The sequence below is a fragment of the Neopelma chrysocephalum genome, unplaced genomic scaffold (genome assembly GCF_003984885.1).
Source record: "Neopelma chrysocephalum unplaced genomic scaffold, ASM398488v2 Primary Assembly neopelma1_96539, whole genome shotgun sequence".
NCBI lineage: Eukaryota > Metazoa > Chordata > Aves > Passeriformes > Pipridae > Neopelma > Neopelma chrysocephalum.
In genome coordinates, this window is record NW_020925185.1 from 102,584 (window position 1) to 110,474 (window position 7,891).

Consider the following 7,891-nt stretch of genomic DNA (forward strand, 5'->3'; position numbering starts at 1 on the left):
GCAGTTGTTCAGGGGCGAATTTCCAGATCATTGGAGGAGAAAACTTCTCCAAATACTGGCCGATGTCCTCCCACTTCCCGTGCCACTCAACATTATCCACTCCCAGGGCAGGCGTCCAGACAACCTCCCTAGAAGGCCCTGTTCTGACCCTAAACATGGTGTAGACAGTAGAGAGCAAACAAAGCAACACTAACAACAACATTATGCTGTCTTCACCATCAAAAGGGAACTCAATATTTTTAAAGACTGTTGCAGCAGGTCTGAAGGGGAAGAAGGAGGTGAGAGGCTGGAAACAACCATTCCCTCCTGTTCCCCCAAAAGGCTGGGTGCAATTTTTAATGAGGTCCCAGAGGTAGCAACCCAAACCAGGACAGGCAAACAAGACTGAATACACATTCACAATGAAACTCACTGCTTCTGATGTTATGATGACATAAACATAGTATATTAATGAAGCAATTTTGATCCCTCTCCCTGGTCTTAAAGAGAGCATCAAAATAGGCAAATAGTTCCCCATCTGTGGAAATATGAACATCCATGTGAATACATCAAACAACATGGTGATCAGGGAGTTTCTGTATCCAAATAGACAAATGCTTAAAATGAAATTGTGATTCTGACTTCTCTCTCTGCCCCACACTGGGCACCAAAAATGTGCTGGTTTAAAGGTAAACCAGCAGGGGAAATGAACTCAACTCAAAGGAGAGATTATAAGTCAGAATAACAATTTAATAAAATAATACAATAATACGATTATACAGACAAACAGTTGGTTTTAACCCACAAAACCCCAATGTATAACCCAGCACCCTGGGGCATGAACAGAGTGGTGTTTGTTGGGCCCCCTGAGTCCAAAGTAAAAGGAGAGGGAAAAAACCTGTTGGTGAGAGTGCTGTTGCAGTCTGGTCAAGAGTGGTGATTGCAGTCCAGTTGGAAAGTGGTGGTTGCAGTCTGGTTGAGAGTGGTGGTCTGCAGTCTTCCTCTGGATCCCACGAGTGGTTCAACAAGTTCCAAGACTTCAGGATTATATATCCTCCAGTTCAGGCAGGAATGCCCAGTACCTCCCTCAGGGCGGGGAGTTCCACAATGGGTGTGAGGACAGGAACATCCTCCTATCTCGCAGGCCTCTTAACACCCAGTTTATAGCCTGAGGAGTCAGGCTGCTCTGGGCAGATGGTGTAAATGGTCTATTGATAACAGTTTCTGAGAAATGGCATGGAAGGCTATAGAATACACAGTTTTGGGTTACACCCATACAGTGATGAACTGGTCCCAGCTGTTCTAACTAGGACACAGATTTACAGTGCTGAATAGGTTATAATCAGAAATTAAGCCCAGCTGCTCCCAGCCCCTCTGATCAATGAGGACCAGCTGGAACGCAATGGGGTTTGTTTTCTGCCAAATTTCTATATGTTTAGGACAACAAGCAGAGCAGTCACAAGAGCAGGAGGAGGAAGATACTAAAATCATAAATGAGACAGAAACCACCCAATCCCTATCACTAAGCAAGCTGTGGGATATTCAAAAAGATTTTAGCTGTCAACCAGGTGAGCTAATTCTCAGATGGTTACTCCAGTGTTGGGATACTAGGGGCAGTAGTCAGTACTTAGAGGGCAAGGAAGCCCGGCAGGTGGGATCCCTTGCTAAGGATAAGGCCATTGACAAAAGGAGTGGAAAAAAGGCAGGAGTCAGTCTTTGGTGGCGACTCCTGTCAAGTTTGAAGAACGGGTATCCCTTCAGGAAAGAACTTGCAAATTCCAGAAGCAAATGGACCAACACTGAGGGAGGTATCCAGTATATGAGGGAATTAGCTGTGTTGGATGTGATCTATAACAACCTGATATCCAAAGACCTGGATGAAATCTGGTGCATGAGTTCCATTGTGGCAGAAGTTTATATGAAATGCACTGACGTCATACACCCACACCCTGGCAATAATGAGCTGGACAGACATGGAGGCACCAACTATGGATAGACTAGCCAAACAACTCCGAGTATATGAAGATAATCTCGCTTCCTTCATATGGGCCTCTGTCTTGGCTGTGGACACACTGACCCAAAAATTGTCCAAGCAAGCTGAGAAGGGTAGGTCTTCCTCACGCACTCCAACCAAGGCATCAGCTACTGAGAGTCAGCCTTTTTCTGTTCAACAGAAAGGGTACCAGTGACGCACACCATGGGGTATGCTGTGGTTCTTCCTGCGTGACCAGGGGTAGGACACGAGGAAGTGGGATGCTGAACCTACCTGCAGACTAGAAGCTTGGGTACAGGAACTGCAAGGAAAAACAACAGCCAAAAAGCATCCATCCAAGAAAATTACTTCTCCAGTATCTGTTGAGCAGAGGAGAAGAGCTGATTGTACTCTTGACTGTGATGAAGGGACTTCTGGTTTGCAGTTACAAAAATCAAGAAATGAAGACTCTGGACAGGAATAGAGGGGCCCTGCCTTCAATCAAACAGAGAAAAGGGACAAATGGGTTTACTGGACTGTGTGGATTAGATGTGGTTAAACCACAACACCATGATTGGCACCATAGGCTGCAGGGGAATCTCTGCTCTAAAACCCAGAGCACCTCCTCCCCCTCCTTCACTGGCCTTTGTGTCTGAAGAGTTGTTTCTCTCATAGAGGGTGGAAGCAAAGACAGGTAGCCTGGGAGGAATACAGAGAAACTGCTCAAGCAGCCAGGGATCAGGTTAGGAAAGCTAAAGACCTGAGAGAATTAAATCTGGCCAGGGACATCGAGGGCAACAAGTGTGAGGTTTGACTAGGTGACCTCCAGTGGTCGCTTCCAACCTTACCCATTCTGTGATTCTGTGAAAAGCTTCTATAGGTACATCAGTGATAAAAGAAAGACTAGGGAAAACATGGGCCCTCTCAGGAAGGATATGGGAGACCTAGTTACCTGGAATATGGAGATGGCTGAGGTACTCAACAACTTTTTTGCCTCAGTCTTCACAGGCAAGTGCTCCAGACACACGACTTGAGTTGCAGAAGGCAACAGCAGAGACTAGGTGAATGAAGAACTGCCCATTGTAGGAGAAGATCAGGTTTGAGACCATCTAAGGAACCTGAAGGTGCACAAGTCAATGGGACCTGTTGAGAAGTATAGCCACTATCCAGGATATTTGAGAAGTCATGGCAGACTGGTAAAGTTCCCAGTGACTGGAAAAGATGAAACATTAAGCCCCATTTTTTAAAAGGGGAAAAAAAGAAGACTCAGGGAACTACAGGCCAGTCAGTCTCATCTCTGTGCCTGGCAGGATCATGGAGCAGATCCTTCTGAAAACTATGCTAAGGCACATGGAAAATAAGGAGGTGATTTGTGACAGCCAACATGGCTTCACTAAGGGCAAATCGTGCCTGACAAATATGGTGGCCTTTTACGATGGAGTTATAGCATTGGTGAATGAGGGAAAAATGACTGTCGTCATCTACCTGGACTTGTGCAAAACATTTGACACTGTCCTACACAACATCCTTGTCTCTAAACTGGGGAAACATGGATTTGATGGGTGGACCACTTGGTGGATAAGGAATTGACTGGATGGTTGCACTCAAAGAGTTGCAGTCAACAGCTTGATGTCCAAGTGGACAGTGACAAGTGGTGTTCCTCAGGGGTCGGTATTGGGACCAGCGCTGTTTAACAGCTCTGTCAGCAACATGGACAGTAGGATTGAGTGCACCCTCAGCAAGTTTGCCGACAACACCAAGCTGTGTGGCGCAATGGACACAGTGGAGGGAAGGGATGCCATCCAGAGGGACCTTGACAGGCTTGAGAGGTGGGCCCATGCAAATCTCATGAAGTTCAACAAGGCTAGGTGCAAGGTCCTGCACATGGGTCAGAGCAATCCCATGCAAAACACAGGTTGGGCACAGAATGGATTGAGAGTAGCCCTGAGGAGAAGGACTTGGAGGTTCTGGTAGATGAGAAACTTGACATGAGACCCTGATGCCTCAGAGCTTTTTGGATTTTTTAACTTTTGTAGATTTTAGAAGTAGTTGTGTAGTAAATGTAGATTTTAATGTAGCTGCATTATATCCCTTACCCTTTAGCATAATAGTTTACGCATACCCAACCCTATTACCCCGTTTCATATCAATCCCTCTAAATTCCGTTAGCGTGTTTAGTCTTCTTTTCAAGGTAGAATTGTAGAAAAACACCTCTGTTTAAGAACATCGCACCCTAGGCCTGGACCAGAAGATACCACACGGACAAAGCAACCTTCAAGCCCAGAACTTTGGAGGAGCTCCAAGGACTGTACGTGCTGTGAAGAAGATGAAGATGAGGAAGAAGGGGTTCCAAAAGACCCCAAACCCAATTCCCAAAGAGGCGTGTCAGGGGGGCAGAACTGGGCAGAACCGGGGGTGGATAGATCTGGGATTGGACAGACCATATTATAAAATCGTAGAACCACTGTCTGGGTGCACGCACGTCGTGTGTATTCCCCTGGGCCTGAGGCCTGATTAAAGGACCCGCTCTTTTTATCTTATACACTAAATTGGCCTGGAGTCTTTTCTCTGCGATCTTGTTAGGCAACACCCAGCAATGTGCACTTGTAGCCCAGAAAGCCAATCATATCCCGGGCTGCACAAAAAGGAGTCCAGCCAGCAGGTTGAGAGAGGTGATTCTTCCCCTCTATTCCACTCTCATGAGACCCCAAGTAGAGTACTGCATTCAGCTCTGGAGCCACTATCATAAGAAATACGTGGACCTGTTGAAGCAGGTCCAGAGGAGAGCCAGAAAAATGATCAGAGGGCTGGAGCACCTCTCCTCTGAAGACTGGCTGAGAGAGTTGGAGTTGTTCAGCCAGGAGAAAAGAAAGCTCCAGGGAGACCTTATAGCAGCCTTCCAGTACCTAAAGGGAGGCTACAAGAGAGCTGGAGAGGGACTTTTTACAAGGACATGTAGTGATAGGACAGGGGGGAATGGCTTTAAAGTGAAAGAGGGAAGGTTTAGATTAGATATTAGCAAGAAATTCTTCACTATGAGGGTAGTGAGACAATGGAACAGGTTGCCTGGGAAAGTTGTGGATGCCCCATCCCTGGAAGCGTTCAAGGCCAGGCTGGATGGGGCTCTGAGCAACCTGGTCTAGTGAAAGGTGTCCCTGCCCATGGCAGAGGGGTTGGAACTAGATGATCTTTAAGGTCCCTTCCAACCCAAACCATTCTATGATTCTATGATACTAATGGAACTGAGAGAAACTACTATGTCCAAGTCAGAACCCATGACTCTTACCATTATAATAGGAGGGCTAAGAATAATCTTAATGAAAACATAAATAGCATTAACAGGACAGTCAGCCACCAATAAGGCTTCCTTCTGACTTCAAAACTGTAGGTTCAAATGCCTTTGCATGCTTCTCTTCTAGAACAGACCTGGAACTGAATAGCCAGGTTCTAAAAAGCAGCCAGGCATCTACAGAACTACTCTGATTAGACATTTCACATGACAACAGCCTGACAGACACTATTAGCTAGAACCTTTGCTGTTCAACTGGGCTTCAAGTGCATGTTTTGTTTGCTCCACAGAATTAGCATCATCTTTTCTGCATGAACTGAGAAAGAGATGCCTAAAAAAAATCTATCTGGATCTGAAGGTTAAAAAAACCAAAACCAGCAACAACAAAAAGAAAAAAAAACATGTTCACTTTTCCCCAGAAACTAGATGCTTGCATGAGATGATCCATTCCTAAAACACATAAAAGAATATCTTTTACCAGACTAGAGGAGTAGAAAAAAAAATTCATTTTCTGTAAAAGGTGACAGAGCACTGATATAATTTCACAGTCTTACTCTCATCACCTATGAGCGTTAGAAGCAGAAGGCATAGCTATTTCCTGCACAGGCAGTCTATGACACATTTCTTCAGCTTCAGCTATACATTGAACTTTAGGCCAAAATTTTAGAACAGTCATTCAAGATTTAGTTCTTTATATAAGTTTATGGATGACAAGGTTTTAAGATAGCAATCATCTGAACGGATTTTCTTACAGTATTCTCTTGACTAAAAATAACACAAATGAAAACCAACATTATTCTCCCCACCGGTCCACATTGGGAGCTTTCCAGAAGACACTGAAGACATTGTATTCGAGAAGTTAGTGATCTAGAACAGGCCATGTCTGCTCTAGTGGGCCTCATACTTAAGTCTTGAGAAGCCCCTATGTTATTAACATAATCTGTAACTTACATCATCTTTGGGAAAGGTAAACTGAATGAGGATCAAGGGGTGGAATATAGTGATCCTGACCAGGAGACCACTGCACATTGAGGAGTCAGTGATCCACATGACAACTTGAGGAGGCCCAGGCCTGTGCTGCACATCCAGCTTGGCCTTCTGGCCTCTGTTGTGCTGCACAAATCCGTTCACCACAAGATAAACTCAGCAGCTCATTGTAAGAGAGGACCCTGCAGGCAGCTCCCACTTGGTACTGGTGATTATGCCACCTGCGTGGCCCTGCCTTTATCTAACAGCACTGCAAAAAGTTCTCATGAGAACATCCTTTATGAATAGAGTTGTTTTCTTGTTAAAAAATTATATAATATATATATAATTTATATAAGTGCATATATAAGTTATACATATCATAGAATCATGGAATGGCTTGGGTTGGTAGGACCTTAAGGATCATCTACTTCCAAGCCCCCTGCCATGGGCAGGGCCCCCTTCCACCAGACCAGGTTGCTCAAAGCCCCATCGAACCTGTCCTTGAACACTTCCAGGGATGGGGCACCCACAACTTCTCTGGGCAACCTGTTCCAGTGCCTCGCCACCCTCACAGTAAAGAATTTCTTCCTAATATCTAATCTAAACCTGTAGGGATGTGTCCCGAGAATGTGGAGGGAAGCATTCTGGGAGTTGAAGTCCCCAGACAGCATACTGGGGCACATGAGCAGTGTGTGCTGTGCTGTCATTAGTCAGGCGGTCACGTGTCCTCCAGAGGGTTTATAAGGAGGTGCTTTTCTTTTAAATAAACAGATTTGGCTGCTTGCCAACTGAGCTGCTGGGTCTTGTCTCTTTATATTATATTAATATATCACAGATGGCGCCCTTGGCGTGGGGTACAGCCTACATTAGGATATAGTTTTAAAAGCCTTGTAGCAAGGCAACTCGGTAGTGTCCGGAACGAGTTTGTTTTAAAACTTGGGACACTTTTACCGAAAAAAAAGCTTAGACGTCTTAAAAGCGTCCGATCTCAGCAAGCGGCTGAGAGACACAAGATTAAACCAAGCTCGAAAAAGATAGGAAGTGCACTGTTACAGGAGAAAAAAGCCGAGAGAAGACGGATCGAGGGTGAAGCCGTCGCCCGGGGCCGCCACCGCCGCCCGGGGCCACTCTGGGATCTGCCGCGAACTGCCGCTGCAGAGGGAGCGGGAATCGCCGCTGCCGGAGCCGCCACTGCAGCCGCTGCTGGAGCTGCCATCTGCAGACAGCGAGGGGTCGCCGTCATCGCCGCAGCGAGACACCGGAGCTGCCGAGGAATGCGAAAAGCTGCAGCACAAGCCAAAATCAAAAGTAAAATCTCAGAAGCTGCGAACAAAGCCAGCACACACGTGGGACCCGAAAGCGGCTAGATAAGGTAAACACAACATGGGAAACAGTCTCTCTACAGAAATAGACAAGGACACAGGGGCTCTGTGCCTCTTGTTAAGATCATATCAAGTACGAACCACACGCGCAGAGTTAACAGAACTTATGCAATGGATAAAATCCATAGCACCAAAACTGCCGTTGGTGGAAGCTCTAAATATAGAAATTTGGGATAAACTCAGAAAGCTCATGAGAGATAAGGCCAGAGCAGGAGATGTTCAAGCCAATAACAGCATTCCTGTATGGTCCATTATTATGGATGCCTTACACCCAAGCCACACCAACACACAATCCCCCAG